This window comes from Schistocerca cancellata, chromosome 10 (assembly GCF_023864275.1).
Source record: "Schistocerca cancellata isolate TAMUIC-IGC-003103 chromosome 10, iqSchCanc2.1, whole genome shotgun sequence".
Lineage (NCBI taxonomy): Eukaryota > Metazoa > Arthropoda > Insecta > Orthoptera > Acrididae > Schistocerca > Schistocerca cancellata.
In genome coordinates this window covers 138,086,575-138,114,069 of record NC_064635.1, presented here as the reverse complement: position 1 = coordinate 138,114,069, position 27,495 = coordinate 138,086,575, and positions in this window count along the sequence as shown.

Here is a 27,495-nt window from a genome sequence, read left to right as displayed (position 1 = left end):
CAATCAGGACTGCATACGACCGAGGCACACAGGGCCAACACCATCATGGTGTGGGGAGCGATCTCCTACACTGGCCGTACACCACTGGTGATCGTCGAGGGGACACTGAATAGTGCACGGTACATCCAAACCGTCATCGAACCCATCGTTCTACCATTCCTAGACCGGCAAGGGAACTTGCTGTTCCAACAGGACAATGCACGTCCGCATGTATCCCGTGCCACCCAACGTGCTCTAGAAGGTGTAAGTCAACTACCCTGGCCAGCAAGATCTCCGGATCTGTCCCCCATTGAGCATGTTTGGGACTGTATGAAGCGTCGTCTCACGCGGTCTGCACGTCCAGCACGAACGCTGGTCCAACTGAGGCGCCAGGTGGAAATGGCATGGCAAGCCGTTCCACAGGACTACATCCAGCATCTCTACGATCGTCTCCATGGGAGAATAGCAGCCTGCATTGCTGCGAAAGGTGGATATACACTGTACTAGTGCCGACATTGTGCATGCTCTGTTGCCTGTGTCTATGTGCCTGTGGTTCTGTCAGTGTGATCATGTGATGTATCTGACCCCAGGAATGTGTCAATAAAGTTTCCCCTTCCTGGGACAATGAATTCACGGTGTTCTTATTTCAATTTCCAGGAGTGTATGTTGAGGAAGACAGAGGTTAACACATCAAGCAAATAATTGAGGACGAAGGGTGCGGATGCAACTCTGAAATAAAGCGGTTGGTACAGAGGAGAAATTCATAGCGGCTCCAGCATCGAACCAATCAGAAGGTTGAAGACTCCTTCCAACTCCCCTCCACCCCCCCCCCCCCCCCCCCAAAGAAAGAGAGTGTTCATCAGGTTGTGACGAAGTCCTAGCAAATATATGCAACGATTCAGAAACGTCTTACTTTTTTGTTTATTCTACGCTACTGGCCATTAAAATTGCTACACCAAGAAGAAATGCAGATGATAAACGGGTATTAATTGGACAAGTATATTATACTAGAACTGACATGTGATTACATTTTCACGCAATTTGGGTGCATAGATCCTGAGAAATCAGTACGCAGAACAACCACCTCTGGCTGTAATAACGGTCTTGATACGCCTGGGCACTGAGTCAAACAGAGCTTGGATGGCGTGTACACGATACCACAATTCATCACTGGCGTATTGTGACGAGCCATCTGCTCGGCGACCATTGACCAGACGTTTTCAATTGGTGACAGATCTGGAGAATATGCTGGCCAGGGCAGCAGTCGAACATTATCCAGAAAGGCTTGTACAGAACCTGCAACATGCGGTCGTGCATTATCCTGCTGAAACGTAGGGTTTCGCAGGGATCGAATGAAGGTTAGAACCACGGGTCGTAACACATCTGAAATGTAACGTCCACTGTTCAAAGTGTCGTCAGTGCGAACAAGAGGTGACCGAGACGTGTTACCAATGGCACCCCACACCATCACGCCGGGTGATACGCCAGTATGGCGATGACGAATACACGCTTCTAATGTGCGTTCACCGCGATGTCGACAAACACGGATGAGACCATCATGATGCTGTAAACAAAACCTGGATTCATCCGAAAAAATGGTGTTTTGCCATTCGTGCACCCAGGTTCGTCGTTGAGTACACCATCGCAGGCGCTCCTGTCTGTGATGCAGCGTCAAGGGTAACCGCAGCCATGGTCTCCGAGCTGACACTCAATGCTGCTGCAAACGTCGTCGAACTGTTCTTGCAGATGGTTGTTCTCTTGCAAACGTCCCCACCTCTTGACTCAGGGATCGAGACGTGGCTGCACGATCCGTTACAGCCATGCGGATAAGATGCCTGTCATCTCGACTGCTAGTGATACGAGGCCGTTGGGATCCAGCACGGCGTTCAGTATTACGCTCCTGAACCCACCGATTCCATATTCCGCTAACAGTCATTGGATATCGACCAACGCGAGCAGCAATGTCGCGATACGATAAATCGCAATCGCGATAGGCTACAATCCGACCTTTGTGAAAGACGGAAACGTGATGGTACGGATTTCTCCTCCTTACACGAGGCATCACAAGAACGATTCACCAGGCAACGCCGGTCAACTGCTATTTGTGTGTGAGAAATCGGTTGGAGACTTTCCTCATTTCAGCACGTTGTAGGTGTCGCCACCGGCGCCGACCTTGTGTGAATGCTCTGAGAAGCTAGTCGTTTGCATATCACATCATCTTCTTCCTGTCGGTTAAATTTCGCATCTGTAGCACGTCATCTTCATGGTGTAGCAATTTTAATGGCCAGTAGTTTAGTTACATACTACATTATTTTACACCAGTTTTCACAAAAGTATAACGTTTTGTGGCCTGCAACTGGAATAAATGTATTAAAAATTTTCTTGTCTGCACCTACTAATTTTCAGTGTTAGGTTATATGCTGGTTGTCGTAGCAGGCCTCCCATAAACTTGATCCTTCTTCTGGTAAGGATTATCCTTCGCTTTTTTATATCGGACTTTTTTGGATTTGACTACCGTGTTACAGCCAGCTCATCCATATATAAAATATACAGTATCGTTAGGGCATTTGTGTTTATGCACGTTGTGGACAAAACACACATGGTTACAGATATTGCTTGACTACGCACTTCACCTGTAAAATGTATTTTTAACATTCTTCGAGAAAACCATATTTTAAATTTTTCTAGTTTTTTCTGGAGCATCCCGTAAGTAGCAGGACTGATAAAAGCGAGAATTATTGCACAATCAGCTTAACAGGTCTGAAACGCCTGCTAAATCACGCAGCGCTAACAGGTAATTGGGATTGTGGAAAGGGCCTGGGGAGTTTGCGGTCTGATTCATTTCACAATTGTAATTTATTATCATTTTGTTTACAGATACACTTTGGAAATAATTAAATTTGCTTTGCGGCTGAAGGCCTCCAAACTGATGCTTTAGAGTAGGTTCAATTTTGAAAGGACATGACACACAAATTTACGAATAAGGTAAATCGTATACATGTATGAGATCAGCATGCGGAGCGGCTGAAGGCCGCCGGATTAAATATTCAGAATTCCAAATATACTATGATGATTACTGAAGGTAGAAGGCCACAATGTTTTAAGATGCTAACAGGGCTGATGGCCCACAAGGTGCTCAGAAAAACATAAACAAACGCAATAAGATGGCTGAAGGTCACAAAATTAAATCTGCAAATTAAGGAAATATATATTGCAACAATCGGTAAAACAATACACTAAGTTTAAGAATTACCTTTTTCGAACACCAAAGGCGGAAGGCCCACAATAACTTGTAAAATATTTCAGAGGAAATTACAATAACCTCTCAAGAGCAGAAGGCGATAATGTTTGGACTTGGAGGAAGCTCTGAGAACATGTTTCCAGGGCTGAAAGCCCACAACTAACCCTGCCAAATTAAGAATATAAAATACATTTAAATTACAACAACATTAAAACTGCCAAAGGATAATTAAGATAACGGCACTCAGCAGTCTCCAGTGGATCGGTCTCCTCTCGTTCACTTAGGCGAGACAGGTGGTGAGCCCAACTACACTTAATTCGTGCGAACCCAACGAAGAGACAGTCACGGAACGACCAACCGACCGCTTGCCACGACGAAGTACACGAGAATTCAAGTCCCCCCCCCCCCCCACAAAAAAAAAACTATCACTATCCCCAAACAAACGCATATGTGAACTGAGCTGCCAAAACTAGACACCATGTTGGGCAGCAACAACTGGTGATGAAAAGACACTGCCTGAAAACTACGTTAGCGGCCAGGGCAGGTAACCAGCACACCAGCGGCCACAAGACAGAGAATTCCGCTGGTGCACTTGACTATGGATAAATTAATTTGATCAATTCCACCTGACGGCGGCTATCTGAAACATTTCACGCGTCGTTTCTCACAGGAAAACTTCCACAACAGCAACGCCGGAACCAACGACGCAATGCTCAAAACCACTCAACCTTCACGACCTGGGTCGGCGAGCGACGATGCTCGTACCGATCGGAGAGCTCCAGACAGACTCAGACACTGCGCAGAGACCGCCAGCGGCCCAGTCGACTACGCCGCACGGAGATGTCCTCGGACCAACCGACCGTCCAACCAACAATCCACCAAAGGACAGGCCCGGCTTAAGTGATGCGTGGCGGCAACGGTCGGGCGGGCGATGCCCACGCAGGGCTCACTGCTGCTGCAAGCCGGCGACTGGCTGGCCCGGGATGCGCTCCAGACGCGTTGCAACTGACTGCCAGGGCCCAACTCACGACCCCAACTGCCGCCGTGAACTCTCCTCCTCGCACGTTCCGACTGACTCCACGACAGTTTTTTTTTCTCTATTGTTATTTTGAAACCTGTGTACAGGCAGGCCAGCAGCAGCATACTACGCCGCTCTTGGGCCTCAGAGAAACACAAAAGATACAAATGAAGACATTTAGAGAAAAAAATACGGTGGACATATACACATCTTAAAATACATGGAGCCGTTCACGGGCGTAGAATCCAAGATAAAATTTGTTCAGACACTTCAACACATACATCGATAAAAATTGTCACACGTGAACGTAGGTGCACAAAACGAATAACACTGAACCACTTAAGAACAAAACGACGGCACACACAGAACGCGAGGCGTTGATCTCCGGCGCGCGAATGTTCACTAACCGTGTACGAGTCCGGGGAACTGTCAAGAGAGGAGGAGGGGGGGGGTGGGAGAGGGAGAAGGGATAGCAGATGCCACAGGCAGGGGAGATAGGGGGAAGGGAGGAAGGGGGAGGGGAAGTCCGGGGGTAGAGGGGTGGAGGGAGGGGACGGGGGAATAGGAAAGAGAAGGGAGGGAGGGTACCTAAAGGAAAGGACACAGGAAGTGGGGGGGGGGAGGATCAAAGTTGATAGGAGGGGTTGATGGAGGGGAGGAGGACATCATCAGGGAGGGGGAGCTGGCGGAAGCCACCTTGGGAGAGGGTAAGGAGGGTGGAGAGATGGAGACCGGTTGGGACGTGGGAATGCAGGCGCGGCAGCGGGCAGGGGTGGGAGAGGATGGGTGAGACAAGCGGATGGGGAGGATCGAGTTTGCGGGAGGTGTAGAGGATCCGTATCCTTTCAAGGAAAAGGAGGAGGTGGGGGAAGGGGATGAGATCGTACAGGATCCGCGTGGGGGAGGGTAGGCGGATGCGATAGGCGACGCGGAGAACATGGCGTTCAAGGATTTGTAGGGATATATAAAAGGTAGGGGGAGCGGAGATCCAGGCCGGATGGGCGTAACAAAGGATAGGGCGGATGAGGGATTTATAGGTGTGGAGGATGGTGGAGGGGTCCACGACAGATGACAACCAGGAAGTAATAGCAGCTGAGCAAAGATCCTATCAGAGGGGATATATCGATACGCGCTACTAGCGCCGATGACGGTCAGGCAGAACAGCAACTCAGTAACGCCAGTAATTTAAATCAAAGTGGTGAGATAGAAATATGTTAAAACAGGGTGTAAAGTACCAAATGGTGGGACGGCGAGCCATACACGGCTCAAGGTCATGCATCCAAGTTGCTAACAAGAATAATATGCAGAAGAATAGAAAAGAAATTCAGGATCCATTAAATGAATATCAGATTAGCCTTAGGAAAGGTGAAGACAACAGAGAGACAGTTCTGACGTAGTGTTTCATAATGGAAACAAGACCTACGAAAATTAAGAAACTTTCATACGATTTGTGGATCTGGAAGTAGCGCTCGGCGGTGTAAAATGGTGCAAGATATTCTAAATTTTGCGCAAAATGTGAGTAATCTATAGGGAAGCCTGATATTATACAATATGTACAAGAACCAACAGAGGGCCTACCGGGGTGGCCGAGCGGTTCTAGGCGCTACAGTCTGGAACCGCGTGACCGCTACGGTCGCAGGTTCGAATGCTGCCTCGGGCATGGATATGTGTGACGTCCATAGGTTAGTTAGGTTTAAGTAGTTCTAAGTTCTAGGGTACTGATGACCTCAGAAGTTAAGTCCCATAGTGCTCAGAGCCATTTGAACCTTTTTTTGCGTTATAAGTTTATGTACAACTTTAATATACGTGTACATTCACGTTAATGTGACCACCGCCTATGTTCGACGTCATAATACGACAAACACTCACAAACAACAGATGTCACCAGTAGCAGTAGTGGAGGGTAATCTAAAGCATGTCAGGAGAGACGTGGACAACAGAGAACAACAAGTATGGTTGATCAAGAAAGAAGTTGTCATGTTAGAAAGAGTGTGAAACAGATATGCAGTGTATCTCCGCTACTAGGCAATGTAAACATTGAAGAGGCAGTGACGGAATCGAACGAATTAGCTATCCTGAGTGAAAATGCCGAAAAGTTTCACGTCGTACTGTACGGAATGAAGAGTCTAATGAATGAATATGGATTGAGGATAAACCGAAGAATGATCAAAGTAATGAGGAACAACAAAAATGAGCTTAGCGATAATCTTTAATTTGGGAACCACGAAGGTAAGGAATCCTGCTATCTTAGGGGCAAAATAACCGATGATGGACGGAGCAAGGAGGACGTAAAAAGCAGACTAGAACTGGGGAAAAGGGCATCAAACACAGTGCTGAATCTGAGGAAGAAATTTCTAAGAAAGTACAGTTGGACCACAGCATTGTATAACAGTGAAACATGAAACGTGGGAAGCCCGGAACAAGAGAGAATATAAGCGTTTCGGGTACGGTGCTGGAAAATAATGTGAAAAATTACATGGACTGATAAGGTTCTCTGCAGAGTCGGCGAAGTAGAAATATATGGAAAACACTGAGAAGAAGAAGGACGGGATGTTAGGACATCTATCAAGACATCAGGGAATAACTTCCATGGTACTAGACGGACCTATAGAAGGGTAAAAACTGGACAGAAAGACAGAGATTGGAATACATCGAGCAAATAATTTTGTACGTAGGTTTTGTGTGCTACTCTGGGATGAAAAGGCTGGCACGTGAGAGAATTGTGGTGTCTGGCGGTGACACCACATTCCGCCCCCGCAAATCGGCGGATGGTTGTGGCATAAGGCTTCCGCCCGCCGTGGGGAGGACCCCATGTTGACGTATGCGACGAGGTGGGGAGCCTAACAACACGCGAGGCTGTGCCACCCGCACCCTGCCATTCGGACCGCGGGGAGCTAGGAAACGCCTGAAAACCTGCTCCAGGGTGCACGCCAACATGCGGTGTATGCGCCCGCAGAGAGACAGGAGGGGCCGAAGGGTCGACCTCCATCGGGCCGGGGCACCCGACGACATACGGTCCGGAGCGGGCAAGAGTTCCATGGCGGAGGACAACTGGTCACGGGAAGCGATCGGCGGCGCGTGACCCAGGGAGGCGCCCGGCGGTTGCAGCGACGCGTCCACTGCGGGCGTCGCCGGCGGGAGAACAGGCGGCGGCGGCGGCGGCAAAATGGAAGGCAGCGTCGGTAACACCTGGGGCCGAGGCGAGCCAGTAGATGGGTCCCCTGGGCGCTGACCGGACGGCACCGTCGCTGAAAGCAGACGGGGAGCGGTAGATCCCGTACGCCGATTTGCGGGGGAGGAATGTGGTGTCACCGCCAGACACCACACTTGCTAGGTGGTAGCCTTTAAAACGGCCGCGGTCCGTTAGTATACGTCGGACCCGCGTGTCGCCACTATCAGTGATTGCAGACCGAGCGCCACCACACGGCAGGTCTAGAGAGACTTTCTAGCACTCGCCCCAGTTGTATTACCGACTTTGCTAGCGATGGTTCACTGACAAAATACGCTCTCATTTGCCGAGACGATAGTTAGCACAGCCTTCAGCTATGTCATTTGCTACGACCTAGCAAGTGTGGTGTCTGGTGGTGACACCACAAGAAATTCGTGGCAAGCCGCATAAAACCAGTTAGAAGACTGATGACCCACAAAAAGAAAAAGCTTTTCTTTTCCGGGTTTCTGACTGTCCACATTTCACTTCCATGCAATACTTGCTCCAGACATGCACTTTCGGAAAAATTTTTCTCATTGTCATGTCAATATCTGATGTCAGTGGATCTTTCCTAATTTAAGGAAGTTTACTTCATCTGAGCCATACTATTTTTATTATCTTTCTTACATCGGCTTTCCTGTGTAAACTTGTTTCCAAGACAGCAGAATTGTCTTATTTCTTACACTATTGTGTCATTCTCAAATCGGTTATCGTGCTTACCCGATTACAGCGCTTTTGTTTCACTTAGATACAGCATCTGTTGAAAATTAATTCTGGTCTGAAACAGTATGAGTGTGAGAAATAAAAGTGTATGAATTTTGCGCCAGCCACAGTAGTCTGAAGACGGTGGCATGTAAACAAAATCTATTGGCTGCATCACAAATGAAGTGCGAAATGTTAACAGGCAAAGTGGTGCACTGCTAAATCCAGGCAGCGAGCCTCAAGGTACAGTTTGTAAGTAGGCTGTTTATGCTTTCTTATTGGCAACGTTACGTAGCGCTCTATATGAAAATCGCTGGCTGTGCTGTGTGCAGTCTGTGGCTAGTTTGCATTGTTGTCTGCCATTGTAGTGTTGGGCAGCTGGATGTGAACAGCGTAGCGTTGCGCAGTTGGAGGTGAGCCGCCAGCAGTGGTGGATGTGGGGAGAGAGATGGCGGAGTTTTGAAATTTGTAACACTGGATGTCATGAACTACTACATATATTATGACTGTTAAGGTAAATACATTGTTTGTTCTCTGTTAACATCTTTCAATTGCTAACTATGCCTATCAGTAGTTAGTGCCGTCTGTAGTTTGAATCTTTTATTTAGCTGGCTGTAGTAGCGCTCGCTGTATTGCAGTAGCTTGAGTAACGAAGATTTTTGTGAGGTAAGTGATTTGTGAAAGGTACAGGTTAATGTTAGTCAGGGCCATTCTTTTGTAGGGATTTCTGAAAGTCAGATTGCGTTGCGCTAAAAAAATATTGTGTGTCAGTTTAAGCACAGTCATGTATAAATGCTCAAAGGGGACGTTTCGTATATCGACCCTTAGTGGAGGATACCTCACTGGAATCTTCTGATTTTTTCTTGTAGTTTGTGTAATTAGTGTAGATTTTGTTTATTGCTAGCGCGTAATTGTAGAGAGAATCTCCTTTGTAGTTGCAGCCTTTCATTGTTGTACAGTAAAACAGTTGTGGCATGCATGTAGATTTGCACCAAGTATTTCGCAGCTGCGCTTGCAATTAACGAGATATTATTTTCAGTGCTATGTTAATGTGTTCTCTTATTGTTGCTCTTCAAATTGTGTTTCTCTGTGTTGTCGTGTGAAATATTGTGACAATAATGGAGTGTGAAAAACGTAACATACGCTTCAAAGTAAACTGAGAAATAATAGTGACGACGAGCGTAGCTTATCAACACCACTGTGTAGTGAATTAACAGACATTCGAAGTAGTAATTTGGTAATTGTGCATAGGGAAATGGAGCGGGTGGCAAATAATGGTGTAGACAGTGAAACAGGTAGTGAACAAGGAAGCATTATCGATCGATCGGTCGGCAACAGCTCGCCTCAGGAATCCGAAATGACAGAACACAATATTGCAAATACTGTAGACTTAGGTTTTGGGTCCTCACCGTTTTCTCAAATGAGTCAAGACACATTTTCTGCTTGTCAAAATGTGAATGTTGCCGGTGAAAATGCACTGCCAAAAAGCATAGAGAAACAGATTCCAGACACTAATACATTATTATTGCAATTAATGCAACAAATGGAACAAAATCAGAAACAAACACAGCAACAGTTAGACACAATGGAACAAAATCTTCAAAAGGTAGACACAATGGAACAAAACCTTCAAAAGTTAGACACAATGGAACAAAATCTGAGACAAACACAGCAATAGTTACACACAATGGAACAAAATCTTCGGAAGTTAGACACCACACTTGAACAAACACGTGAAGATTTAACTACTGAGTTACATAACATTGAATAGAAATGTCAAAAAGTCTGTAATGATGTAAAAACACAAATTTGTGAGCATTTTCAACCTATTTTTTCACGGCATGAAAATGCATTACAGAATCACGAAGCAGCCATAAAAGAACTGCAAACCATTGTTCATGAAAATCATGAGACCTTGTGGGCTAAAATTGACTCAGTTGCATCTACCGATTCGGTTACACAACTTGCAAAAACTCAGGAAAACTTAAAGGACACAGGAGATTCGATTTCAACACAAATGGACACACTGAAACTTGGTTCAGAAAAACACACTGAGGAAATGTGTTCACTATTGTAGAAAGTAGCCGAACTTTCGGATCAGGTCACTAACTTGTCTACAAAGGTAGATGATGATCTGAATGACACAAGACCCGTAGCCTTCACTGACGCAGAAGAGTATGAACAAATTAGAAAATTCAAACAAAATCAAAATCAAATCAATACACAGTACAAAAGAGAAATCCGGGAAGTACAAGATCAGTTGACGCAGAATTACATATTTCAGAGGACACTCGCGCTCCAGTACGGGAAGAGGGACATAGAAATACGGAACAACCACAAAATAATAACACAGGACACTTCGGAAATTATGAAAGAAATTGGCAAGGCGCATTGGATTTTGAGATGGAATGGCCGAAACGAAGTAACAATGAGCGATGTGCGACTCGCCGACACGATGATTTCGACTATAAGCTGTTCATTACTACATATAAATTCAAAACATTTAAGAATTCTGACAACGACATTCATCCACAAGCATGGCTTCATCAATTTTCTCATTGTTTTCCTCCCAACTGGTCATTGGAGCACAGGTTAGAATTTATGTGTGGCTACTTGGAGAATGAGCCAGCTGTAAGAATGCGATCGGTCATTCACGATTGTCACAGTGAAGGAGAATTTTATCATGCCTTCCTCTCAGCATATTGGTCTCAAGCCACACAAGACCGAGTAAAACATGGCATCATAATGATGAAACATTTTGAACAATCTGAATTTTCCAGTCTTGTGAAATATTTTGAAGACATGTTGCACAAGAATCAGTACCTGTCAAACCCATACAGCCTCTCAGAGCTCATCCGCATTTGCTTAATCATAAATATTTTCTGTCTACAGATCCAGTAAATACTAATTTTGTAATACATTTCCCAAAAATGGGGGAGCACAAAGACATTTCCCTTCACAGGTATTGCATACGGAATTTCCTTTTCAACTACTTGGTAATTTTTTTTTGTAGAATTAGTTTTTGTGGTGCCCCACTTTAATTACATAGACATTAAGATTTGAATATACATTTCCCTTGTCTGCATTATTGTCTTTAGCTTGAGCTATGTCATGTTTAGATATAAGTTATTTCATTTGCTGCTGCTGTTTGCCCGGCATAGTGCTAGTAAATTTCACTTTGTATTACTCTGTTAAACTAGTTTTACTACTGATTTATTTTTCTTGTTTGCTGCACAGTGCCTTGTATTAGTTGTAATATTGCAATTGCTTTGCCTATTTAAATTTTTTGTCATTGATGTTTGTGTTAATTGTTTTGTACTGCTGCATTGCCTCGTCCCTTAGTTTAGCATCTGAGCTCAGTAGATTTAAGTTAGCTTAAGAGGGGGTAGCCTATAAGAGAATGAGTTGCGATGAATTTGAAGAAATGCACTGAGAGGTTATATGAGAAAAATACAGAAAGCATGCTTGGATAGGATTTTTTTGGTGGAAGCAAAGGTTGAAATAAGATGAAAGATCTATGGAATGAAGTTTTGGGTTGGACTGCAGTACCAAATGTTACACTGAAAACGAACCCTGTCCTTTCCTTTTGTGTTATCCCACTATGTGTTTGGGTACCCTTGTGTATTTATGTTCTTCCTGTCTTTATATGTTTATCTGATAAGACTTATGTTGTAGAATTTTTCTAATACTCAGCTACATGAACTATGATGAGGAATACTGTTATCCTCAAATATAATTTGCATTAATAATCTGTTATGTACTTTGTAAAGATGTTTAGACATTATTTATTCTGTTTTGTTTTAATGCTCATGTGTGAAGCTGATGTTTCAAAACTTATTCTGATCTTTTATGTAGGTACTTATAATTCCTGTAACGGTGATGTATATATTTATTTGTATTGTTTTGTAAAGCCTGTGCTATAAATGTTATCTGTATTGTTATGTTCTTTAATGATGTATTTTGTACCTTTGTTATTGTATTCTTATGTTATAAAATTGTAATTGACAGCAGTTCATCAAATTATGTAACTTGTAAGTTACATTTCACTGCACACGTTTCTGTTGGTCATAGTATATGGACAATATGTGAGAAGTAGGGACTGATAGTGTTTGGACGTGTGTTAATAATTCAGCAAGGGACTGGATAATAGCATAGCTGGTTCTAAGGACAATTCCAAAAACTTTGTGAGTGCACAAGTGGTGGTTTATGGACTTGCTATATTCTCCGCAAGACTCTTCGATGGTGATTGTGCACCTGCACAGTCGCAACAGATGGCTGCTGGCCGTCTCTACAAGGACTACAGTGGGTCTGCATCTTTGATGGCCCACCAATACCATTATCTCTACAAGGACTACAGTGGGTCTGCATTTTTGATGACTCACCAATACCATTATTTCTACAAGGACTACAGTGGGTCTACACCTTTGCTGACTCACCAGTACCATTATTTCTACAAGGACTGCAGTGGGTCTGCACCTCTGGTGGCCCACCTATACCATACTCTCTACCAAGACTATAGTGGGTCTACTCTTTGATGACCTACCTACCAATATTCTTCAAAACGTCGAATGACTCTGCTGTGGGTTTGCTCTGTTGTGACCCATTACCTGTCTGCATGTCAAGAGTCAGCACTGTCTTTCCGTTGGAAGGACAACACTACTTCTACAAGACTGCATGGAAATCCAGTACTTCCGTGTGCATTTTCATTTACTGCTCAGACTTTGTGCATAAAATGGTAATTAATACTGTGATGAATGATCAGGACTGTCTTTATGGGACTGTGAGAAAATTTTAGCTTTTGACCAACGTTGTATCAATAAGTGTGTGCATTTGATATCTTTGTTATTGTAATTATGAAAAATTTTATCAAATCATTATTGGCCACTGCCCAAAACAATTTGTAAAATTTTTTGTGGGGAGCATGGGGGCTATGTAAGTAGGCTGTTTATGCTTTCTTATTGGCAACGTTACATAGCGTTCTGTATGAAAATCGCTGGCTGTGCTGTGTGCAGTCTGTGGCTAGTTTGCATTGTTGTCTGCCATTGTAGTGTTGGGCAGCTGGATGTGAACAGCGTAGCGTTGCGCAGTTGGAGGTGACCCGCCAGCAGTGGTGGATGTGGGGAGAGAGATGGCGGAGTTTTGAAATTTGTAACACTGGATGCCATGAACTACTATATATATTATGACTGTTAAGGTAAATACATTGTTTGTTCTCTATTAACATCTTTCAATTGCTAACTATGCTTATCAGTAGTTAGTGCCGTCTGTAGTTTGAATCTTTTATTTAGCTGGCTGTAGTGGCGCTCGCTGTATTGCAGTAGCTTGAGTAACGAAGATTTTCGTGAGGTAAGTGATTTGTGAAAGGTACAGGTTAATGTTAGTCAGGGCCATTCTTTTGTATGGATTTCTGAAAGTCAGATTGCGTTGCGCTAAAAAAAAATATTGTGTGTCAGTTTAAGCACAGTCATGTATAAATGTTCAAAGGGGACGTTTCAAGTTTCATTTAATTCGGGAATTTGTAATATCAGTTTATGTTGTTGAGTAATTACCTGGCTGATTATACTGCATTGTTTAGTAGTTACATTCGTTCACACAGCAGTAAAGTAAATAAGGGCGTGCAGTGTTGGTTTTTCGTGTGCCAAAGTTCATTTGTCTCGTTTTTAATTAGTTACAGAATAAAAGTTAATTTTGTAATTGCTTTCATTCACTGGCGGTCAGCCTTTAATTTCAGTGACGTAATCAATGACGGCTGTTGTAGAATCAGTTGCGATGTCAGTTTCTTACATAAAGCCAAGGTTTTCAGCAAATTAATTTCTGATTTTTCTTAAATGTTTCGATACTTCTGCGGTACCTCCTTCTCTTCCCAGTCTTAAAACTATCCGTAAGCCTAGCTGAATGTAGACAATATAACGGGAGATACATGATTCTTTCATCTCAGTGCGATGGCTGTTCGCTTACTCCATCTTCCCAACTCTCTGCTCTCGTTCGGTCGATATCGCCAAAGTTTGCCTGGAAGTAAGTTTGTCGACATACAGACTAGATCAACACTCAAACATTTACTGTTATCACTTAGTTAACTCATTACACTGTATATTTTTAACTCTTCCAATATATCTTCCTTGTTTGTCTTTGCTAGAAATACACTTGCTGCGAGAACAACTCTCACACACCTGAAGTCTTTTTGGCAGAGTGCACCTTTCATATGCGTATATAAAGAGCCATAAGACCTTTTATTTGCTGGCCTTTCTCTTTGTTTACTTCCTCTTTGTTCTTTTGATTGTTTTCCGAATCACACTGAATGAATTCGTTTCTTCTGCAACAGCGACATACGTGGTGAAGTAGTTAAGACAGGCCACACAAAATCTACGCTACGGTCACCCTCTTTCAGTTGCAGGTTGGCTGTCTGATGACTTGCTGGGACAACAAAAAATTGATTCCGAGTATGTGACATAATTTTTAATTGAATTTAAAATTTTAAATTGCTATTATAATCTACTCATTAAAAGGTGTAATCTTACGTTAAAGTTATGACACAATAAGTTAATATCAAAGTTAGAAATATGATCAGGTAAATTTCACTTGTATAAAGGATTGGACAGCTTACTGTGTGCATTTAAAGAGATTCTAACATTCAGAAATTAATTCAGGTCTATGGACCCACACATGAAGGTACTAATCTATAAATAAATATAAAATTACGAACAAAATTAATTTATTATATGTATCATATGTTTTTGTTTGTATGTATTGTGGTCGTCTGATTTCAGGGCTAAGCAATTAACGTAATGAGCTAATTATATTACATAAGAAAGTGTACACAAAATTACTGTAATATTTTCCAGTTTTCTGTTTCAAATTGTAACATGTGAACTAAGTATTTAAGACATTCGATTAACTGGATTTGTCGTTTATTACAAGTAGACATTTAGTATGTAATGTAGTCAAATGGGATCAAATAAAAGATATCACTTTAGAGTGAACTTTGCTGCCTCATATCGTATATTTGTTAATGGCTAAAGTAGCTTCCACATATTCTGCACAAGTGTTTGATAGTATCGTTGCCTGGTGCTATTTACGAACGCGAAGGATTTCAGCTTTTCACATATTCAAAGTTCAGGAATTTAATTTTCAAGGGCTGGGAAAGCATGTAGAAAGGCAGAAAGTGTGCTAACTGACGGAACTAGAAAATTCGTGGGCTACTTGGAAAGTAAGGTCCGATCGATCTCGAAATGGAAACCACAACAAGGAAAATCGAAATTTGTTATTTGCAACAGTTTGCTACACCTTCCAGCTACTTCACTACGCAGTCACCAGTCCAAGTTAGACATCTGTCGTAACATTTGTCGTAGCTCTGTACGAACTTTCCAGTACCCTCGTCAAATAAGGCAGCCTCCTTTGCTTTCCACAACGTCTCTGCAATGGTCTACAGAGGGAGCCAAGTCAGGGATGTATAGTGGGTGATCAGACATATCCAACCTTAAACGCTGCACGAACGTCCTCGTTGTCCCTGCAGTGTGCGCCCGAAAATTGACATGAAGAAGGAAATGTGTGACAGGTACGTTATGTGGTGTGGTGTCACCGCCAGACACCACACTTGCTAGGTGGTAGCCTTTAAATCGGCCGCGGTCCGTTAGTATACGTCGGACAAGCGTGTCACCATATCAGTGATTGCAGACCGAGAGCCGCCACATGGCAGGTCTAGTCTAGAGAGACTCCCTAGCACTCGCCCCAGTGGTACAGCCGACTTTGCTAGCGATGGTTCACTGCCTGCATACGCTCTCATTTGCAGAGACGACAGCTTAGCATAGCCTTCAGCTACGTCATTTGCAAGGCGCCATATTCAGTTACTATGTATCCTGAGCAGATAGTATTGTGAATCACGTACAGTCAAGAGCGACGTTCATCATTAATGGATTAAAGTTAAGTATCCAACTAATTACGTCCGCTTTCTGAATTCTAATTCCTTGTCATGTTCCAGACCTCACGTCAGTATAGTTCTTCTCTCCTCACGCAGGCCTGCAAGAGCTAAAACGCGTGCATTTCGGTCTCCTCTAGTAACACGGTGTTGGGTCTTCTGCCAACACAACATGTGGGGTTGTATGAAATCAGGCGAAATCTCTCTGTGGGAAGCCACACTTGGCGGGAGACACTACAGGTCTAGGCATCTATATGTGCTCACTGTGTGCTGAGAACTGAAAAGAGCGACGTTACGCGATCGACTGGCACACTACAGACACTGCCCGACACATCTGTGCAAAACGTCATCGGACTTTCATTGTCCTTTCCATTTCTGCTACCTATTGGACTTTGCTTCCCCAATAGCCATAGTATATTGAGCCACGTAATGTTGAAGGAAAGTTGGAAGGAAACAAAGTGGGAGAAAAAAAGTAAGTAGAACCAGAAAGTGTGCTAAGGGAACGGTGTTCAGAATAAAGACACTTCGACTGTCAAAATTTTATCAGTAAACTGTCGAAGTATTCGTAATAAAGTTCCTGAATTTACTGCCCTCCAGGAAAGTTCTCGTGCACAAATTATTCTTGGGACAGAGAGCTGGCTGAAATCAGAAGTGGAAAGCTCTGAGTCGTGGAACGTATATCGGAAACACAGATCAGAGGCCAAGGGAGTGGGGAGTGTTGATTGACAGAAATATTGTCTCTGTATAACAGGTTTAGGTGAAACCAAGTTAATTGTTGGATGTTTGTACCGCTCAGTTCTAGAGTCATTCAGAGAAAGCCTACGGTCAATAGCAAGTAAATACCCAGATCATGCAATACTGGTTGAAGGCGACTTTAACCTGCAAGTATAGACTGGGATGTTTATGGATTCATTGCGTGGCTCGCAGACAGTCATGTGAAATACTTTTGAACGCGTATTCTGAAAACTGTCTTGAGGCGCTAGCTCGACAGCTCACATGCAATGGAAGTATCTCAGACCTTGTAGCTACGAATTGGCCGGTTCTGATCGACAATGTCTGTATAGAAACGTGAATTAGCGATCATTATGTCATTATAGCAACTGTAATTACGACATGAAACTTCCTGGCAGATTAAAACTGTGTGCCGGAGCGAGACTCGAACTCGGGACCTTTGCCTTCCGCGGGCAAGTGGCAGAAGTAAAGCTGTGAGGGCGGGGCGTGAGTCGTGCTTGGGTAGCTCAGTTGGTAGAGCACTTGCCCGCGAAAGGCAAAGGTCCCGAGTTCGAGTCTCGGTCCGGCACACAGTTTTAATCTGCCAGGAAGTTTCATATCAGCGCACACCCCGCTGCAGAGTGAAAATCTCATTCTGTAATTACGACAGTTAATATATCAGTCAAGAAGGTTTGGAGAGTGTTCCTGCTAGATGGAGCAGATACGCAGTTATTGAAATTTCACTTAAACCGTGAATTGGCACCGCTTAGTTCCAGTAAGATGGGTGTAGAGGAATTATGGGAAAATTTTAAGCAGATTGTAAATCGTGGTCTGGAAGGTTATGAGCCTAGTAAGTAGATAAAGGATGGAGAAGACGCACCATAGTTTAATAACGAAATTCGCGGGATTCTGAGGAAGCAGAGGCTGTTGCACTCTCAGTTCGGAAGGGAACACATAAATGACAATAAGAGAAGGTTAGTAGAGATTCGTGGGTCTGTGGAAACATGAATGCGCGAAGCATACAACAACCACCACAATCACACATCAGTAAAAGATCTGCCAGAGAACCTGTGCGGTCTCGCTTTCTCGTTGCTTATAGGGTGCCTACGGGATGCAGCGTTCCCGGAATGCAATTCAAACAAATAACATTAGTAGTTTTATTTCTATAAAGCAACTGACAATTCTTAACTTTGGAGGTTTACAAGTAGTAATCGCAAGTGAGGGGCGGCATGTGGAACTGATCAGGCAAGTTTATACATGTCACTGATAACTAACGTCCGAGATCCGGTGCTGATCTGAGCCGCCGAGGCTGTTTTTTTTTTTTTTTTTTACTTTATTGTTATTTTAAAACCTGTACAACAGGCAGGCTGTCAGCAGCACTCTACGCTGCTCCTCAGCCATAGAACACACAATGAGAAAAAACAGTAAGAATACACAGAAGTTACAGAAAGGTGGGCAATAAAACAGTAGACACATAAAGACAAACACGGAGCCGTTCACACTCGACGATAATCCACACTGCAAACTGTTGATACGACGCACAAACACTGAAGATGGCGATGGCACAGGTGAATGAAGGAGTGCGACGGTGAACACTGAACACTAAAGACGACGACACACACGAGACACTGATGGTGATGATCTCCGGCGCGCGAAAGTCCACGTAGTGTGTGCGAGTCCGGGGACCTGCCAAGAGAGGAGGAGGGGGGGGTGGAAGGGAGAGGGGAGAGCAGAGATGCCATTGGCAGAGGAGATAGGGGGAAGGGAGGAAGGGGGAGGGGAAGTCCGGGGGAAGAGGGGTGGAGGGAGGGGACGGGGGAAAAGGAAAGAGAAGGGAGGGAGGGTACCTAAAGGAAAGGACACAGGAAGTGGGGGGGGGGAGGATCAAAGTTGATAGGAGGGGTTGATGGAGGGGAGGAGGACATCATCAGGGAGGGGGAGCTGGCGGAAGCCACCTTGAAAGAGGGTAAGGAGGGTGGAGAGATGGAGACCGGGTGGGACGTGGGAATACAGGTGCGGCAGCGGGCGGGGGTGGGAGAGGATGGGTGAGACAAGTGAGTGAGGAGGATCGAGTTTGCGGGAGGTGTACAGGATCCGTATCCTTTCAAGGAAAAGGAGGAGGTGGGGGAAGGGGATGAGATCGTACAGGATCCGCGTGGGGGAGGGGAGACGGATGCGATAGGCGAGGCGCGCCGAGGCTGGCAGGAGCGGCGTTTATATTCGCTTCTTCCAGGTGTCGCTCTTGGCGCGGCGCGGTCCAATTCCGCTCGCCACTGGCCGATGTTTCCTCACCGCCTTGCCTGCCCTTGCGTTCTGCGTTTTCGTTCCGGCGCTTGTGGTTATGGTAGAACAGAACCCGAAAAAAATTCTTGTCGTGTGTAAAATCGCAAAGCGGATCTAAGGCTTCCACTCAGTCCCTTGTTGGCCAGTCTGGTGTGGCAGTCGAAGAGAGCAAACCGAGAGCCGAATTTTTAAATTTCACATCCAAGAAATCGTTCAGACAGGAGAATCATAGAAACATACCGTCATTTGACCATCGGACAGACTCCCGTGCGGACGACATAGTAATAAGCATACCTGGCGTAGAGAAGGAACTGGAAGATTTGAAAGCAAATAAACTGCAAGGTCCAGATGAAATCCGAGTTCGATTGGGATTGTTTTGTGGGAAGAGACCAAACTGCAAAGTCATGGGTCTCGTCGGATCAGGGAAGGACGTGGAAGGAAGTCGGCCGTGCCCTTTCAAAGGAACCATCCTGGCATTTGCCTGGAGCGATTTAGGGAAATCACGGAAAACCTAAATCAGGATGGCCGGACGCGGGATTGAATCGTCGTCCTCCCAAATGCGAGTCCAGTGTGCTACCACTGCGCCACCTCGCTCGGTTTACAAAGAGTACTCTACGGCGTTGGGCCCTTACGTAACTTGCATTTATCGTGAATCTCTCGTCCAGCAAAAAGTCCCAAACGACTGGAAAAAAGCGCAGCTGGCTTCAGTACATAAGAAGGGTAAAAGAACGGACCAGGAAAATTACAGACCAATATCTTTAACATATAATTGTTGCAGAACCCTTGAACATATTCTCAGTTCGTATAAAATAAACTTCCTTGAGACTGAGAAGCTTACGTCCGCGAATCAGCATGGTTTTAAAAATGTAAAGGATGATCTAGCCGGTACGAAACCTTTAATCTACACTCCTGGAAATTGAAATAAGAACACCGTGAATTCATTGTCCCAGGAAGGGGAAACTTTATTGACACATTCCTGGGGTCAGATACATCACATGATCACACTGACAGAACCACAGGCACATAGACACAGGCAACAGAGCATGCACAATGTCGGCACTAGTACAGTGTATATCCACCTTTCGCAGCAATGCAGGCTGCTATTCTCCCATGGAGACGATTGTAGAGATGCTGGATGTAGTCCTGTGGAACGGCTTGCCATGCCATTTCCACCTGGCGCCTCAGTTGGACCAGCGTTCGTGCTGGACGTGCAGACCGCGTGTGACGACGCTTCATCCAGTCCCAAACATGCTCAATGGGGGACAGATCCGGAGATCTTGCTGGCCAGGGTAGTTGACTTACACCTTCTAGAGCACGTTGGGTGGCACGGGATACATGCGGACGTGCATTGTCCTGTTGGAACAGCAAGTTCCCTTGCCGGTCTAGGAATGGTAGAACGATGGGTTCGATGACGGTTTGGATGTACCGTGCACTATTCAGTGTCCCCTCGACGATCACCAGTGGTGTACAGCCAGTGTAGGAGATCACTCCCCACACCATGATGCCGGGTGTTGGCCCTGTGTGCCTCGGTCGTATGCAGTCCTGATTGTGGCGCTCACCTGCACGGCGCCAAACACGCATACGACCATCATTGGCACCAAGGCAGAAGCGACTCTCATCGCTGAAGACGACACGTCTCCATTCGTCCCTCCATTCACGCCTGTCGCGACACCACTGGAGGCGGGCTGCACGATGTTGGGGCGTGAGCGGAAGACGGCCTAACGGTGTGCGGGACCGTAGCCCAGCTTCATGGAGACGGTTGCGAATGGTCCTCGCCGATACCCCAGGAGCAACAGTGTCCCTAATTTGCTGGGAAGTGGCGGTGCGGTCCCCTACGGCACTGCGTAGGATCCTACGGTCTTGGCGTGCATCCGTGCGTCGCTGCGGTCCGGTCCCAGGTCGACGGGCACGTGCACCTTCCGCCGACCACTGGCGACAACATCGATGTACTGTGGAGACCTCACGCCCCACGTGTCGAGCAATTCGGCGGCACGTCCACCCGGCCTCCCGCATGCCCACTATACGCCCTCGCTCAAAGTCCGTCAACTGCACATACGGTTCACGTCCACGCTGTCGCGGCATGCTACCAGTGTTAAAGACTGCGATGGAGCTCCGTATGCCACGGCAAACTGGATGATACTGACGGCGGCGGTGCACAAATGCTGCGCAGCTAGCGCCATTCGACGGCCAACACCGCGGTTCCTGGTGTGTCCGCTGTGCCGTGCGTGTGATCAATGCTTGTACAGCCCTCTCGCAGTGTCCGGAGCAAGTATGGTAAGTCTGACACACCGGTGTCAATGTGTTCTTTTTTCCATTTCCAGGAGTGTATTTTATTAGCTCCCAGACGTAACTTCATTTTTCCATTACGGCCAAGCCACGGCCGGCGGTGTTGCTGCCTGTAAATTCTTTCGTCGCACGGTCTAGTAACAGGAAGTCAGCACCGAGGAAGGGCATCTTGACCACGTTGGACCATGGATTTACTTTCAAAATCTTTTCTTAAAGAATTTACTTTATTTACTAGTGATTCATCAAGAACATTAACACATTAAATCACACTATGTGAGCGTGGAAGTAGTTGCCAGTCGGTAACTGATGAAAACTAATTTCTTTCAACAAATGGAAATTTTATTCCTAAAAACCCTTTCTTTTTTTTAAAAAAAACAGATTTAAAAATTATAATCAGAAAGCACCCTCTAAATATCACGTAACAATTTATTCAGAGGCAGAAATTTACAATATTTTCTTGACACTTACGAGCATTCGGGCTGAGAACCTTACCGATCCCTTTTAACACGGCCGTAGTCACGACCGCTCACAACAACCTCTGAAAGACTACACTGGTGCAAATCTACAACACGCCAGATTACTTTAAACTAAATATTTCAACAACTCACACAAACACATAAACTGTGCACCACGTAGGATGGATGGAAATGGTACAAAACACTCACATTAAAAAAATTACTTGCCACCGAAAGTGTAGCTTGTTTTTTAAAAAAAAACTTACGGTGGAAGGGTGGCAACTTTACATACTAAAATGATCATTTAAATAAAAATCCATGAAATGCAGTCTTACATAAAATGTACAAACATGCTCTACATTACACATATACCGCCTCTCAAGATAATAGGCAAGATAAAGACATATTTCAAGAATTCGGCCTTTACACCTTAAGCAATAAATTCGTTAACACCGAATCCGACAAACATGACAGAGACAGCTACTAACCTACGGCAGACCGACATACAGACACTAACTGCCTAACAAATGCGGACGAGAGACAGACGAGCAAGCTGGGGACGAGAGACTGACCAAGAAAACAGGTAGAATTTAACAAGTAAATGAAACAATATATCACGAATCACTTAACTTCTAATAAACTGCGATGTCTGGCGAAGACCTGGCGCAGCACCACCAAAACGCTCTCTCGAACCGTCCGCTGCCAGCCGAATCAACGGACGCAGGAAGGCGCGCCGATCTCCCGTCTCCCGGCGTCGCAGCTTGCCCCGGCCAGCCCGATGTCGTGGGTTGACTCCTGTTGCTCTCGTGTCGACCGCGAAGCCACTACGCCTCGCTATACGGCGCGGCCACTGGACTGACGTGGCGACCTCAGATGCGCCGACGCTCAAGACGGACAAGTCATCTTGTGTCTCAGTGCGCGACCGACCAACCGATCGATCCAACCGCCAATGTCCATTGCCTCAGCAAACTCGAGCAGACTGGCGGCCTAACACATACTAGCACCCCGGACGACAGACAGACACTGACTGCCCCACACTGACCCGGCTGGCCAACTGACCAGACTCGTTCAGATTGATCAACTCCCCTGGCGAACTTATAGCGCCCCTTAAATGCACGTGAACAGGCAACGTTTCCCCTTTTCCACGAGAGGGAGACACCGAAGCTGCGATTGCCTTAGCGGCGCCCCCGCCAGAAACGGAGGGCGACTGCTTCACACAACGCGCTGCGGTGCGCTCTTCAAAACAGCAATTTCTTCCACAGCTCACACGTGCCTCCCTCATGTGCTGACGAGGGTACGCTATATAGAGTAGGCGACGCTCTGGAAAGTTCCATTGCTGCCCCCGCGTGTTTCTCGGTCCTGACCAATCAGGGCAGAGGAAGCCGCGTGGTGCATCGAAGATACCCGGCCGACTGTCGCCAGGCTCTCTCTCTTGAACGCGCGCCGTGTAGCAGTGAACATCTCCTTCTTCTCCTGGTGCTGCAGTGCCGGGGACTTACAGGGTGTTTAAAAAATGACCGGTATATTTGAAACGGCAATAAAAACTAAACGAGCAGCGATAGAAATACACCGTTTGTTGCAATATGCTTGGGACAACAGTACATTTTCAGTACAAACTTTCGAAATTACAGTAGTTACAATTTTCAACAACAGATGGCGCTGCAAGTGATGTGAAAGATATAGAAGACAACGCAGTCTGTGGGTGCGCCATTCTGTACGTCGTCTTTCTGCTGTAAGCGTGTGCTGTAATGTAACCAAAGGACCGAAAAGCGATACAATAAAGGATCTGTTTGAAAAATTTCAACGGACTGGGAACGTGACGGATGAACGTGCTGGAAAGGTAGGGCGACCTCGTATGGTAACCACAGAGGGCAACGCGCAGCTAGTGCAGCAGGTGATCCAACAGCGGCCTCGGGTTTCCGTTCGCCGTGTTGCAGCTGCGGTCCAAATGACGCCAACGTCCACGTATCGTCTCATGCGCCAGAGTTTACACCTCTATCCATGCAAAATTCAAACGCGGCAACCCCTCAGCGCCGCTACCATTGCTGCACGAGAGACATTCGCTAACGATATAGTGCACAGGATTGATGACGGCGATATGCATGTGGGCAGCATTTGGTTTACTGACGAAGCTTATTTTTACCTGGACGGCTTCGTCAATAAACAGAACTGGCGCATATGGGGAACCGAAAAGCCCCACGTTGCAGTCCCATCGTCCCTGCATGCTCAAAAAGTACTGGTCTGGGCCGCTATTTCTTCCAAAGGAATCATTGGCCCATTTTTCAGATCCTAAACGATTACTGCATCACGCTATCTGGACATTCTTCGTGAATTTGTGGCGGTACAAACTGCCTTAGACGACACTGCGAACACCTCGTGGTTTATGCAAGATGGTGCCCGGCCACATAGCACGGCCGACGTCTTTAATTTCCTGAATGAATATTTCGATGATCGTGTGATTGCTTTGGGCTATCCGAAACATACAGGAGGCGGCGTGGATTGGCCTCCCTATTCGCCAGACATGAACCCCTGTGACTTCTTTCTGTGGGGACACTTGAAAGACCAGGTGTACCGCCAGAATCCAGAAACAATTGAACAGCTAAAGCAGTACATCTCATATGCATGTGAAGCCATTCCGCCAGACACGTTGTCAAAGGTTTCAGGTAATTTCATTCAGAGACTACGCCATATTATTGCTACGCATGGTGGATATGTGGAAAATATCGTACTATAGAGTTTCCCAGCGCCATCTGTTGTTGACAGTTGTAACTACTGTAATTTCGAAAGTTTGTCTGCCTGAAAATGTACTGTTGTCCCAAGCATATTGCAACAAACGGTGTATTTCTATCGCTGCTCGTTTAGTTTTTATTACCGTTTCAAATATACCGGTCATTTTTGAAACACCCTGTAGGTTTCGCAGCAGGCATGCCGCTCGGACTGGCCCGATCGGCAGACGCCAACTTTCGTTAGCTTCACGAACTTCTATTAGCCAAAGTCTGTGCGCTGGCTCACCCTCGCCTCCCTTGGCCTGGCTATGTGACCCCTTTTTAACATGCTTTCGCCAATAAATGACCTTTATCTAAATATTATCCTGATGAAGTAACATCGCCCACCGCCTTGCCATCCATCCATCCTGTACAGACAGCATCGCTTGTGCGAAACTCAGCGTGCCCTTTTCTCGCATGACATACTGTGAGCTGTGGTTGAAGGGAAACAGGCAGATTCCATATTTCTACATTTCCAGAAAGCATTTGACACGGTGCCTCACTGCTGGTTGTTAACTAAGATTCGGGCATATGTAATAAGTTCACAGGCTTCTTAAATATCAGAAACCTGTATGTTTTCCTCGACGGCGAGTGTTCATCAGAAACAAGGGCATTGTCAGGAGTGCCCCAGGGAAGTGTGACAGGGACTCTGTTGTTCTATATATACAGGATTATTACAAATGATTGAATCGATTTGACAGCTCTACAATAACTTTATTATTTGAGATATTTTCAAAATGCTTTGCACACATGTACAAAAACTCAAAAAGTTTTTCTAGGCATTCACAAATGTTCTATATGTGCCCCTTTAGTGATTCGGCAGATATCAAGCCGATAATCAAGTTCCTCCCACACTCGGCGCAGCATGTCCCCATCAATGAGTTCGAAAGCATCGTTGATGCGAGCTCGCAGTTCTGGCACGTTTCTTGGTAGAGGAGGTTTAAGCACTGAATCTTTCACATAACCCCACAGAAAGAAATCGCATGGGGTTAAGTCGGGAGAGCGTGGAGGCCATGACATGAATTGCTGATCATGATCTCCACCACGACCGATCCATCGGTTTTCCAATCTCCTGTTTAAGAAATGCCGAACATCATGATGGAAGTGCGCTGGAGCACCATCCTGTTGAATGACGAAGTCGGCGCTGTCGGTCTCCAGTTGTGGCATGAGCCAATTTTCCGCGGGCTACGCGTGGAACTTGCCCGCACGCGTTCAACCGTTTCTTCGCTCACTGCAGGCCGACCCGTTGATTTCCCCTTACAGAGCCGCACTTCAGGTTTCTGCCGTCAGCGAGAGCGCCGTGAGACAAAATGGCGACAGGAGCCGAGAAAGCGTATGTCGTGCTTGAAATGCACTCACATCAGCCAGTCATAACAGTGCAACGACACTTCAGGACGAAGTTCAACAAAGGTCCACCAACTGCTAACTCCATTTGGCGATGTTATGCGCAGTTTAAAGCTTCTGGATGCTTCTGTAAGGGGAAATCAACGGGTCGGCCTGCAGTGAGCGAAGAAACGGTTGAACGCGTGCGGGCAAGTTTCACTCGTAGCCCGCGGAAAATTGGCTCATGCCACAACTGGAGACCGACAGCGCCGACTTCATCTTTCAACAGGATGGTGCTCCACCGCACTTCCATCATGATGTTCGGCATTTCTTAAACAGGAGATTGGAAAACCGATGGATCGGTCGTGGTGGTGATCATGATCAGCAATTCATGTCATGGCCTCCACGCTCTCCCGACTTAACCCCATGCGATTTCTTTCTGTGGGGTTATGTGAAAGATTCAGTGTTTAAACCTCCTGCCAGAACTGCGAGCTCGCATCAACGATGCTTTCGAACTCATTGATGGGGACATGCTGGGCCGAGTGTGGGAGGAAATTGATTATCGGCTTGATGTCTGCCGAATCACTAAAGGAGCACATATCGAACATTTGTGAATTCCTAAAAAAACTTTTTGAGTTTTTGTATGTGTGTGCAAAGCATTGTGAAAATATCTCAAGTAATAAAGTTATTATAGAGCTGTGAAATCGCTTCAATCATTTGTAATAACCCTGTACATTGCGTGTAAGGACCACAAAGATAAGATACGACGAATTGGGGCTCATTAGGAGGCACAGTTGTTTCTCCCTCGCTCTATTTGCGAGTGGAACAGAAAGGGAAATGACATGCAGTGGTAATGGGTTCTCTCGGCCACGCACTTTATGGTGTCTTGGGAAGTATCTGTGTAGATGTAGATGAAGATGTAGAAACATTTTCAAGGCAAAAAGGCGATACTGGCGTTCAAAGTACAACATGAGGACAGTAACAGGCAATAAACAGCCATATGTGAGAAATGGAAGAAAAAGAAGATAGAGTAGACGACCAGGAAGGACTTCACGCAAGAATGTTTTTTTTGTTTAAATTTTTATAGACTGAGAGTCAGTAATTATGGTAAAACCATGTGTAAATAGTATTCATTTGCTCGCACAATAATTCGTCAGCTTGCAGAAATTACTTGAGGTTTGTGAGGAAGGGTGAATCAATTCATGAGCTGTAAACTGCGCCTCATAACTTCGTAAGAGAGAACAACTGCGAAACGAAACGTAATGCGTGAGTAAATTTTAATGCTGTAGACATAAAAAAAAATGAGATTTCAACAGTGCTTCACCCGCTAATTAAAATTACGCCGTGGATGGCCCTCCAACGAGCCACAACGTCCAGTGAGGGCTGTGACTGCACACTCGAAACGTCGGCTTTAAAGAGGATCCGGAAAACAGGCAGAGGGAAAAACTGCATACAGCATAGCTGCCGATAAATAATGAACTCTGTAGCAGTGAAGTGTGAAAACTAATGACAAAACGTATTATCGTTTGTTCTGTGACGATTTGCTTATTTGGCCATGTAGGGGATTCTAGCTCTGCATTATACCACAAAAGACACATTGTATAAGTCA